The following is a 13269-nucleotide window of genomic DNA, read 5'->3' as shown; positions in this document are numbered from 1 at the left end:
CAAATTTGAGCAATGCCTACTTTGTGACTAAATTCTTAATTGCAATTCAGCAGGCAACACTCATGACAGACACTTACTGTATTCTAGCAGAGTAGCAGCAACCATACGGAGAAATGAAAACTAGTAGTCTAGGTACCAGCTCATCACCTTTATTTTTAGCTGCTGAAATGTAGTACTAAATATATATTCTGAAATTCATGTGCAATACATGCGTTTCACTATGTCTTACTGTTTAAGAGATTCCCTGTTTTGGTTTTTGCCCCTTAACCTCACACAGCCAAGCACAAGACTTAGAGCACATTTTACAAGGATTATTATATCCTTTGACGCAAAAAGGATTAAATAGTAATTTGTAATCCAGGCTTCTATTCTGCTGTGGAAATTGATGCTCATCGTTGCCCTGTCTCGTAGTAGATAATGTGCACCTTCTGGAAAGGATTTCACGAGAGAAGAGCACAGCAGTTCTTTCTTGCTGGAGATCAAGAATGCAAAATGAGACCCCAAAAGAGATTAGTCAAAAAACAGTCTTAAACGTATTATGTAAGAGCTCAAAGATTGGAGAGCAGATAAGGAGAGCAGCGCACGGGGTCCACGTGCTCAAACTGCAGCTCTGCATTTGTGCTGCTGGATTAATGCAAAAGGGATGAGAACCATCTAATGGCTGTTCTTTATGTAATGCAAAATAAACCAGATAAATGCTCTAGAAAAACACTGCATTGATTTGCAACTTTACCAAATTATTTTGCTACTCAGGGCACCAGGAAAGGAACACGTGGTACACGTGCCGTATTGTACTTGGGGTTACCTGCAACACCAACAGGCAGGGCAGGGGAAAGGGACACGTAGACAGGTAGCAAAAGCCATTTCATGAGTGCATTGTCCAAATGGTAGACTCACTTCTACCATTGACTACGACCAGGATTCTTCCTCCTTCTCCAGGTAACCCAGGTCCCAAGAGAGGACCAAGTCTGACACCAGCAAGGCTACAGAAAAACCCAAGGACCATTCTGCGTACTGCTATTATGGAGCTCCAGTTATGGACTCCTGACAGTGAACATCCTGAATTCACCTTCTTGAGGGCTTCTAGCACTTCTATCCTTTGAAGTCTGTGTAACTCACACAGCAGTCTGTGACAGAACTCCAGGCAATGTCATACAGTAAATATACTCATGAGATACTTTGAGCTGTGTGACTTGCTGTGGTCAAAGATACTTGTGGCCCCTCTTTTAGAAGGTTGTAATTAAATCCTTGCATGTGTTAAAAACTCTTTTTAATAGCTTACTATAAATTCTGAACAAAAGGTAAAATCAGAAAAGTTACTGAGCAATTGGGTATTCACTGCCACATTAAAAATTATCACAAAGAGTCTTCTCTCCTAGGAAATGTATACCCAGAGACAGGCTCTGTTCACTGAAGTCACAAGAGCTTGTCCTGAGTGAAACACAGGCAGTCACTCTATGGCCCACCACTGCAGCAGGTGAGCAGACACACCTGTTCCTACGACTGACCCACCCCAGTTTCTGAATGCTGTGCTTTGCTGCAGAGGTGCCACTCCAGGCCAGGGGTAGGCTGTTCCTGCTGACAGCTGACATTGCCTCTAGTCAGTCCTTGGTGCTGCCAGTGTCCTGTTAGCTTAAACTATTAATAAATGCCATATGAAGTAACCCCACCACCTTTTCTGCAGCTGACGTCATCACCCTTCCACAACCATTCTGCCAGTAGAGTTGTGGAAGAAACAGATAGTGGATTACAACATGAAGACTCAAAAGGAAAAAAAAATCCCACTGCCACCACCCAAAAAACCCCCTAACCAACAACAAACCCCCCCGAAAACAAACAAAAAAATTAAAATACCCCTCAAAAATAAAAAAATAACAAAAAAAATAATAATAGAAAAATCAAGACTTCTGTACTTTCACACTTCTGTCTGCTTTTTTCACTGCTGTGCTGTACTTGGGGCAAGCCCATTCCATCACTGAGGAATCACTCACCAGGACTTGTATTGTTCATATACTGTGGTGCTTAATTATCAATTTAAAGACTTTTTACTATTTGTTCTCAGTGCAAAATAACAGCTTCTTTTCAAAGTCCACAAACACAATATTTGTAGTCTGAGCAACAGTTGGGATGGCAGGCAAGGTCTAAATTTCACTGATGTAAAGCACTATACCCCTGAAATCCACAGTATTAGAGCACTGCCATTTATAATACCCTACTTCAACCCTCTTTCTGCATCCCTTATACTATTTGCTATATCTGTTATCACAGCAGATCACCAGTATCACAGGATGATAACAGCTCAGGAAAGCTGCAAACAGGAAAAATAGCCAGAATTATAAAAAATATGAAGTGGGTAAAAGAGCCAGCCAGGCCCGTTATTCAAGTCATATAATTCCCTAGAAAATAATTCTCCCAGGACTTCGTTAAACCAGTCAAATAGTGCAGGTGCTGCCCTGCTTTCAGTTTTAAATCACAATCCATTTGGAAACCAGGCAAGACTGGACATCTGACTGTGCAAATTTTTATTTTAGTTTTTTAAGTGGAGTGCGCACGAGAACGATTTTTAGGCTGCAAAAGACAGCCTTATCCTTAGGCCTCCTCTAGTTCTGACTTATTGATTCAACTAACATTCTCTGGAGAAGCCTGACACATTTTTACAAAAGCATAAGATGTCAGGCTTTATACCTACATCAGATTTCACAATGTTTATTCCTTCTATCTGAATAGGCACTATTAAAAAACCCCCAAACAAACCACAAGCAAACTGGAATTGTAACAATAACTTGGCCTTTTTACTATGGTTGTCTTTACGTAAGTCACAAATAATTAACACTAGTTCCAGTTTGAAGTTAATGGAAATATGTATTTTGCAATTAATGCTCTCAGGATTTAAGTAATCTATTTCTAAATTATCTCAATAAAATCCTAGAGATTTAGAGCCCATTAACTGACTGGTCAAAATTTTACAAAAAAATCCTGAGTATTCTCCAGAAGCAAACAACTATATAGAACAACCATCTTACCAACTAACCTCTTCAAAAATTACCTTTACTGTACCACAATTTCTTATTTTGTTTGCAATCCCCTATGCAATTTTCTCAACCAAAAGCAAAGGTCAAAAGAGCACCCTTAGATGAATGACACCTCTGTTCCTTTGCTGGACTCTGGTGTCCCAAAATGGCTGGGATGCAAATCTCAGTTCTGTGCCTAACAACTTTCTACACCAGAATGGACATATTCACACCGAGATCTATCTCCCCATTGAATCAATGGTTAATTTCTACCGTGTAGTTTAAACCAACTGCAAGTGAAAAACCGTCCACCCATATTTCCACTAGATTAAAGGCCACCAGGTACTGGCTGCTGCTTCTTCTCCTCCCAGAAGGCTCAAAATTTTGCTGCCTCCTGGCAGCACAGAAATGCCTCAGTATATCCCTTCCTTATCCCTCTGCAGTGTGGAAAGGGAGGGTATGGAAAAAAACTCTGACAGCTATGGTGAAGACTTCATGTGACCCTGAATTCAGGCAGTCCTTTCCTGGTCAGTCAGATTTGACCTTGCAAGGCAACATATAACACAAACTGATCAGTAACACTGAACAACAGTATGGTCATCAACCTGGATTTCAGGCTTAATTTTAAAATGTCACAAGATTTCCAAAGCCTGTTCTCCATGGTCAATGGCACCTGAGTACCTATGCTAGCTAGGAAGGGTCCCATGATACCCAAACTCCCGTGCCTTATTCAAATGCCAGGGTTGTGAACAGCATGTCTGAGAAGTCAGGGCTGGATCAACACAAGCCCCAGGAAAGGGAAACTAGACAGTGGTTAAATCCATTCCTTAAAACCACATCATGACATTAATTAAACATTAGTTCTTAGTTCCCAGTCCGGTAGTCTTCATAGGAATTACAGTATCAGGCTGATGATTCCTAACTGTTCTCAAAGCAGACCCTAGCTTGAGTGGAAGAATAAAAAATAGAAGAAACTAATAAAAAACATAATGGGAATAAACAGCTAGCGAACAGCACTAGAAGGGAAAAGTGTTATTCCCCATCTTCCCATAAGCGTGACCCAGCTCATTAGATACAATCTCTGCTTTAATATTAAAGTCATACAGCAAACAAGTGAAGCAGTACTAGCAACATGTATTGACTTTACAACAGCCATGTTAATTATACTGATATCTGAGGGCTGCACTGCCTTCAGACACCAAACCCCAATACAATTCTAGTCCAAGTTTATGAGACAGTAATCCTGTTAAGACTCTTTGTCTTTTGAAAATGCAAACAAATGAAAGTGTTGTCAAAAAATAGCACCTGTCAGCTCAAAGTCAGGAAACAAAATCTACCAGATATGGACAGGGCACAGCAATTAGCCTGGGGCAGTTTTCTGCTAAAGCTGCAGCCACACTGTCACCGCATGCCAATTACCCAGTACACCTATTTTTGGTGCCAAAAAAAAAAAAAAAATACAAGCAACCCTTTTCCATGTTTTTAAGTGTTCAGCACAGTGACTGGAAGTTTTATATTCAAAATAAATAATATTGCACATGAATGGTGACTTGGTTCCACTGAACCAAAACCAGGCAATGCCAGGTTTGCAATAAAACCACCTCTCCATAGATTATTTTTTTGCCTCTGTGATAGCCTTTTGGTTCCATCAAAGGAATGCCCTCACAGACAAGATGTCAACCCTACACCAGGTGATGACGCCATTATCACTGCAAAGGCAACGGGTCACAGGTGACAGTTTTCCTTCCCCACCTCAGGAGCGAGGGTTTTTACATGCAATTCCTTAAAAAAACATGCACATGCACTCCCCTTGCTGAGTATTTTCACAGTACGGTATTTTTCAAGAAAAATGCAAAATGCAACCCTGCTTAAATCTGAGGAATAAGTGTTTTTGGGAAAATTAACAGGACTGTAAGCTGTGTTTGATATTTGTAGAGTGCCGTGTTTCCATGGCAACTAGGGGGCTACGGGCTTTAATTACCATTGCAACGTTAAGGGTCCCCGCTGTACATCAGGGTGTGAGACGTTGCCACGCGAGCGGACCGGCAGAGGAAATGTCTGTGCTGCCCTCTCTGCCCCACGGCTGCCTACAGAGGTTTAGAGGTTCCAAGCAATCATCACACCAGGAAACGAAGTGATGTACAGAACAGGGACACCAAAGGGAAGCACAAGACTAGTCATCCTTAGGAGAGATGATGGATGATGCCCACCTCCCAAAACCACAACCTCAAACCCAGGGATGCTCGACATCCTTAACAGGAGGAAAGAGAGGGACATGGTGCCCAAAGATAAAACAAATGGCCAGAAGGTTTTGCTCAAACATGCAAAGATCATCTTGCAGCCATCTTCCGTGGCACAAATGGAATGGCTTCTATTTTGGGACCAGGAGATTAAAACAGCTTTATGTTAGTCAAATTGGTCTCGAATGAGATAGGGAAGATGAGCACTGTGACTGGACAGAGGTCCCTGCAATGAAATATCCATTCTTTGTAGCAAATACAGAGTTACATCAAATAAATCACCTCAGAATAGAAGAAAAGGAGGTAAGAGTACGAACCTTTAATGAACATACCTCTACAGATTAAATTTTCCATATTCCAACTGAACAAGATTAACACTGAAAAGGGAGGAAGTAGGACACTCAAGCCAAGCCAGATGAGAGCCACTCCTAGTCTGCAGGAAGCACGAACCCCGCCGGAGAAGAATGAACTTGAGCTTGTACCCTCTCCTCTACAGGCATGGCAGCCACTGCTGCCCAACCTAAGTGAAGTATTGCTCACAAGTACTTCCCTCCTCTGCCATCCCACTTCACAAGAGAGGCAGGAGCTGTCTTTATAATTTGTGAGAGGATTCCCTTTCTCTAAGTAAATTAAATTTTCTACTCAGTGGAAAGAAAAGTGCCTCTTTCTGGAGGCTAACCCTATTTGGTGTCAGAAGCCACCACACTGCAGGAATGCCTAAACATGGGACAAGCACCTGGCGACTCAAGATGCACCCAGGTATCTCAACAACCGAGCAGGCTGGCAACTTTTAGGTCTGAGCATATAAAAAGATCTGCAAGAAACCTCCTTCAAGTTTCTAAACCTGTTTCCAGTTTTTTGCAGCAGTGAAAAAATAAAAAGTAAAATGAAATGAAAGTGAAAATAATGCACTCTTACCTGCCAGGAGACCCAAAGACAAATTTCCTTCCTAGTGCAAAAATAAGGAAAGCAGTATCTAATTACACCTGCTGTAACAGGTGGGCTTTTATATCCAGTGGAAGCAAAGAGAGTACCCCAAGAGTCAAAAATCCACGATAAGGAGACAATTAGTAAAGCTTTCTTCTCACTGATGGAGCAGAGGAGAAAGGCAAGAAAGAGTAAAACATTTGCTTATCCACCATGGATATTTTCTGCCGTGCAATCTGTCCACCAGCCCTTGCCATATGTGCCACCCTTTCTGTTCGGAGATATGAAGGCAGCGGAAAGCTGTCCATCAAGATGCTAAACCTTCTGGAAAGCCCTCCCCTGCGCACTTTGCCCTGAAAAGGGGACTTTCATGGATGAACAGAAAACACTTAACTAGATTAAATGTAGCTTGCTCCTGGAGATGCACAGAGAGAATTTGATTTGATTAATTCAGATTTTAAGGAGCAGCAGAGATCCAAAGAAACTAAAGGAATCTGAGAGCTATGTTCCCTTTTTCTGCTCTTCTGTATAACCAGCCCCCAGCCCTACGGGTGTGCATGGAGGAAACTCAGGGAGACAGCACTGGGATTAATCGCAAAATAGCTTTGATGACAGAGAGAAGCTGGGGGTGGAGGGGTGTAAAGGATAAAAGAACTTTCTGAATAGTTAAATTGCAGGACTTAACTATTTTCAATGAGAAACGCCAGCCCATCTCTTCCTTCAGGCATATGCCACCTTGCATAACTTGTTACAGCTGGTTTCCCCCATCAACCACACCTTGAGTGATGGTGGAAAGCTATTTTCAAAGGTAAACTATGCTGTTACTAAGCAGTTTTTTTGCTTAGCCACATCATGAAAAAAAACAAAGCTACCTCCTACTAAGCTAACAAAAATCCCACAATCGCTCTCAAAACAAGCATTTCTAAGATCTGTGCGAGACAGAGCCAAGAAGACTCCGTTTAGAGACAGCTCAGATAAATGATAAGCCCCACGCTGTCCTTGTCCTGCAGGAAAGGAGGCAGAGTCCTCTGCAGGAGCGGGTGCCCATGGGCTGAAAAGAACACATGAGAACTCATGACCAGAGGAAGAAAGTTTTAAGTACAGGAGAGTAGTGCAGAGGATGGTCTAGACTTGGTCTGAAGCTTGCAGCTTCAGCCTCCAGCCTCAACCTGCCAAACCCCAGCAGCTAAGGAGCATCACTTGGAGAGCTAAGGTAATTGCCTAAACTGCTTATTTTCTCCCTAATGAAAGAAAACAAATATCATCACATTAGGACTCTCTCTCAGAAAAAGAAGAAAATAAGAGCCTTCTTTAAGCCCACAGTCAAAGGAGCATTTAACTCAGCCTACCTACACGCAGGCCAAATTAGCCAGGAGACATGACTTGCCCCTGAGCAGGGATACTGCAGGCAGTGACCGGCTCACCTACACAACCACCCCTCTTGGTCTGCAGCCCAGCACAGCCAGGGATCAGGGAAAGCTGGGCTGGCTCTGGTCACTCCTCGGCAAGCAGGTGGCTCATCCCAAAAGCACTGCCACACCTGAGCAGTCCCTATTCGTGCCTGGGAATGACATTAGGATCCCATGCACTAGCTGTCACTTGAATTAACTCCATGATAAAGGTAAGTTCTTTGATTCTTAATGCTTTAGGGAGACGGCTGTGCCTCTCCCTATTAAATCTGTTGAAGAAATTTAACTCTGCTGCTGTACATAATTTAATTTCCACCTAATTTCCAGGGAGAACTTTCTTTCTGGTATGTGTAAAAAGCTGGCTGACCCAGCTTTGGGCACACAGAAAAGGCAGAGCGTGACTTGTCCTCATGCTCTTTTATATTTGTACAAAATACCCCCATACTATTTTTTAGGATGCTTTTCAGAAAATAAAACCTTTGAATTGAGACTTTCTGCTTATGTTGCCTGTCATACCTCAACAGTTGTACTCTGTAGAGATATTGAAAATGTATGGCTCCACACATTATCAGAATTTACATAACAAGAACATGTTAGATCTAGAAGTTGTAGTCTTAAAATATACAAATATTATCTTAAATAAGAACCATTTAAATACTTTGTATGTAAACAGATATTTACATGCACAGTAGACTGTGCATGAATCCAGACAGGATTCAGAGAGGGAAGTGGATGTTGAGTTGACTATGTAAAATCAAGTCTGGTTATACATATTTGACAGAGACAAAAAACATGGAGCAAAGCCTGCTTTTTAGTCCCACTATAGGAATCATACATTCTCCACTTCAGCCCTTGTAATTACACAGCCACCAAGAACGAGTGGAGACAACATTTGCTGAATGAAAAAAAAAAAATCAAATATTTTTCCTAAAACACTTCTCTATCCCCTAACCAAGTTTGCCAGCTGTTTATTTCAAATACTTTCTCCATAAGTTTGTCTAACTGCATGTTAAATACACACACAAACATATATAAATAAAAATAGAATTTCACCACCTATTACATAGGGAAGCTTTTACAGCGCAGCTATTTATCCACCTGAGGTGCAAAGTTTGGCTGCTACAGCGTGTCCCTTGAATCCTGTTACTGCTCTCAGAAAGAAACTACTTCAGCGGGAACACTGTTGGAAAACAGTTCTTTAAGATTCAAGTGAAAATGCTGGCAAAGATGCACAGCAGCACACACACAGCAGGCCAAGAGGTCCTGGTATGTATTCTCGCATGAGTGACAGGGGCTAAATATTAAGCAGCAATCTTCCAACTCACCCTCGCAGAATGAATAATGTGGAGGAGGGAGAGCTGAATTGCTGTTACAGCATTTCTGGCCACTTTCCTTGATGGCCTTGTTCTCTTTGTTTAAGAAAAAATAACATTCCTAAACAAAGGCAGGCAACTGAAAACCATTACCTTCTAAGTGAGTAGTACAAATTAAAATCAAATCAAAGAAAAAAAAATGACACTAAGGACAAGTGGCAGCACCTATGTAAGACATCAAACTGGTAGCCATATGCAGAAATCATATATAACAGACAATATATGTAAAGAACTATAAATCAAGAAATAAACTAGAATAAAATTGCTCAATACACGAGAGTTAAGTCCTCACAGAAGGCTACGAGCAAACAGGGGGAAAGCTCAGAAGTTTGTTAGGGTGGGGAGGCATCAGGGCTCCCAACTGCTATGCTCATCTAGCGAACAAAAATGGAGTTGTTGAAAAAAAAAAAAAGGCCTAGAATTATGAAAGAAAAATGCATTTCAGTTCTTAGATACTTAATCATAAATTTGCAAAACATATACAAGACATTTACGTCACTAGGCAATTCTGATTCACCACATTTTGGGAAGAGAGTGGGAAAGGAGCAATGCGCTAAAGAGCCCCACCAGGTAGGCCGTTCAGATTCCTAACTTTAGGCACCGCTCTTCTGTATTCATGGTCAAAATAGTTGCAGCAACAGAGGCCAACAGAGGCATGCTACATTGGGAAGGAGCCAACCTTTTCCTCCTCCTCCTCCTCCCTGTCCAATCTCTTTTCAACATGCTGAAATTTTGCATTTGAGATTCTGTGGGGGATGATACCATTTTCACTTCCTAATTTATTCCATGCATTCAACCCCTAAGAGCTAGCTTTTAAAATACCAGTCTTGCTTTGAAGGATAGTACTTCATCAGCAATGCTTTTGAAAAAAGGTCTTTAAGAGGCAGACAACTCACCCTCTGGAGTACCCATCTTCTTTGCACTCCTTAACCACAACACCCATTTTCTCAAACGAGGCACTTCTCAACAAGTTAGGTTAGGTTCATAGACATAAAAAATTCAATTTCTCTTTTATTTCTGCACTTCTTTTTTTACTCCCAACCTATGCTAAACACTTTCACATGTTTTATGCCAGATACTTAGATGAAACATTTTTCAAGCTTTATAAACATTTTTTTTTTAATTGCCATATTGTCCAAGAGCCAGAAACCATCAGACACAACAATCCTGCTGCACTGGGAGCTGTGTAAATGAACCCAAAGTATTATGGTGTCTCCAAGATAAGGACTCACATTCCCACGGGATATATTTCTTTTTCACAAAAAAAAGTCGCAGTGCTGTGCAAAGAGACTACGAGATGCCAGAAATGCCACATGAACACCAGTGCTGCTGTAGACACCTGCCTACCCTTCATACAGAAGCAGCAGCACCTGTGTTGGTAAGGCCAGGTTAGCTCCATGCAAGGGAGTATTTGGAAATAGCATACTTCCAAGTTTCTCTGCCCCTATCAGCAACAGGTATTCAAGAAATTACTCAGAAGTTCACCTGCGAAGTCCCTGTTCATAAACTCCAGATCCTGTAAGAAGCAGCTCAAACTTACCAATCAAGTTCAGAGCAATCTAATGGCTCACAAGAACAGGGTTTAATGGGTTTAAAGACAATGCCACAAGTCATCTTCACTTAGCAGAGTCACTAAAAAGCTAAGGAACACCCAGAAAAGAAGTGCACACTTAATCCTGAGAAGGGTCCCTTCTGTATCAACCCCACAAAAAGCAGTCTGCTCTACAGTTACCAGTTTCCAGCTAGACACAGACATTTGTGTCAGAAAACCAACCTTTTATGCTTCCATAAAGAACTGTTCAATACTGCAATAAAAAACAGCCTTGATTTTCACTGATTTTGACAGTTAAAAAGCTAATAATTTCAATTTAGTGAACCAAGAGGAGGACAGACAGGGTAATTAAAAGCCTTTATCCTGTACTTCATGTGAAAACCAGAAATGCAGACAAGAACATGATGAGAGTCTCATTCAAAGGAGACATTTTACTTTAAAAGCAGCAACTCAACTACAAGCAACACTGTCTCTTAATATCAGTCATATGAGATGAGAACACAGAAACAAGTAATATCCCAGGCAACTAGGCTGCCTCCATGTGTTGAGTGACTATAAATAAAAGACATAGGGAGGATGGAGTCATGAAAAGGCCATCCCAGCTGAAGAATTTTAAGATGGAAAAGGTAAAACCTTTCATGGAACTGAGAAGTTACACTAGAAAGCTTCTGCAATAATATAGCATACTTTGGCTAAAGGGAGTAATTTGCATAATTTCCCTTTGTAAACTTTGAGACTAGAAATTTATGAACTCAGATTTACTGCTTGTCCACACGGACCGGTTTAATTGAGCATTAGGTTTCAATAAAGTTAAATTCTGAACTGATACTTATTTTGCTGTTAGAGTATGTTGTCTTGCTTTAGCTTTAGTGAATCCTTATTACTAAATGGAATATAAACCAGAAAGGGTTTACAAAGAGTCTTGGGTTTTTTTCCACTGAGTACATGAAAATAAATCACTGTACCTTTCCTATATCCAATAAAAGGTGTTTTCTTTCTGGATGCTAGATTTGGAGAGCAGCACATCTGCTGAGGCACTGGCTGGCTGGAGACCCAAGTTTTCCACTGCCCTCCAGACTCCCTTCAGACTTGCAAATGTAACCGAGGAGATACTCTGGCTTAGAGATTCCCAGTACCAAAAAACTGACAGCCAGAGCATGCAATGAACTAGCTATAAAACCGTATTCCAAATAATTATTGTAAACATTGATACACAGTATGCTTAAGGTAAGAAAATACACCAACAGAACCAGTGAACCTCACCAACAATTTCAAATCTTCAACTAAAAAAACCTCCTAACAGCCACACCTGATGCCTCACTTGCTCTCCCATCTTTTTTTCCTCTCTCCTTCCCCTCCTCAAATCCTGGAAAAACAGCAAAATGTGAAATATTCTTCGGGATAAACATTTCCAGCTGAAAATATTAAGTGCAGTTATTTCAAAATACCTACACACCAACAAGTCCTGAAAGCAAATAGATTTAATAAATAAAGAAGGAATAAAAGTCTGAATGATCTTCAGTTTCTCATTCTGTTTTTCAGGAGTATATCATCCTCTTCTGATTCTAAAAAAATCTTAATCAAAGGACTTGTGTTACTTAAAGTTTGCATGTGTTGCATAGCACCCAGCAAAACAAGCAACCTTTTTTTGCAAGGTGGTTATGAAGGCTACCTGGAAGTTTACCAAGGTTTCTAGGATGCCCATTGGAAAACCTTATGGATAACTGTACAAACACTACTCCACACGTATCCTAGGAGACCAAAGAGCTTTCGTATTTAAGAGCTTATTTCCCAGCCACCCTCTCAATACACATCTCATGCAATTATAAATAATACAAATAGCTGCGAGAAAGGAGGACACTGGTTTAATTTCAGCCAGAACATATGCTGACCTCTGCTTGTATCTGCATAAATGTTGCATTGTATTTCACTACTTCTTTCTCACCTTCTGACTACAAGAATACTATGTAAGATACCTCATGTAATTCATGAAATGGTGTTTTTAAACTTGAATTTTTACAACCACACAAAGATATATTTTTTTTAATCTTTAAAAATTCACACACATTCATGCAAATCATCATAAAGAGCCTTTGTATTCAGCCTGCTAAAAACAACATATAATTTAGGAAAAACCCTCCAAAAGAGAAATTTAAAAAAAAAATTAAACAAAAGCACAAACCAGCTAATTTAAGAGACTCGCTTTACACTTCATGTTTGAATAGCCTATGCAATTGAAACAAACTGAATCAAAAGCAATCCCTTCATTGCTTGTTTGTAATTCTCACCACAAGGTCTAACCTGCAGTTAAGCACCCAGCGCCCAGACTCTCAAGAGGAGCAGCCTTAAAATGCCGAGCAGAGCCCCAGAAACACCCTGGTACAATTCCTTGGCAGCCGGCACCCAGGTTCTATTACAAAACCTGCAACACAGACCATGACAGCTCCTTCTCTTCCTCACCTTTTTGGTCTACATTTCTTACCCTTCCATCCCAGTGGAGGTGAGAAGGGAGCACAGCATACCTGCCCAGCATAAAGGAAAAGAATATACTGTTGGCCTCCTGGAGGAGGGGATATCACATCACAGAGAACTTCAAGGAAAAAGGTTGTTGGCATATTGGTATACACAAATTAATTCACCAGTGGGTAATTAAAACAGAACCAGTTCCTCTCATAATCACCAAGCAGCTCTTGGGGTTTGATTTACTTAAAGCAGTACATTAATCACCTAACCTCACATGAATATGAGTGAAGTCCT

General features: G+C 40.8%; 1 protein-coding gene across 2 annotated transcripts in view; it reads right to left on the bottom strand.

Annotated features, from left to right (window-relative positions):
• The window catches only part of LNX2 (ligand of numb-protein X 2), a 57446-nt gene that overhangs the window by 26100 nt on the left and 18077 nt on the right, over positions 1-13269 (bottom strand). The window contains exon 1 of one of the 2 annotated variants that reach the window (XM_027727178.2): positions 6170-6526. The exons of the other annotated variant lie outside the window; for it this stretch is intronic. The gene's annotated coding sequence lies outside the window, so the exon portion shown is untranslated. Of the gene's footprint in view, positions 1-6169; positions 6527-13269 lie in introns of those variants that run through there. 2 annotated transcript variants of the gene reach the window in all.

The sequence above is a fragment of the Pipra filicauda genome, unplaced genomic scaffold (assembly GCF_003945595.2).
Source record: "Pipra filicauda isolate LSUMZ 115617 unplaced genomic scaffold, ASM394559v2 scaffold50_size3627746_pilon, whole genome shotgun sequence".
Taxonomy (NCBI): domain Eukaryota; kingdom Metazoa; phylum Chordata; class Aves; order Passeriformes; family Pipridae; genus Pipra; species Pipra filicauda.
This window is presented reverse-complemented; position numbering and strand designations above follow the sequence as displayed.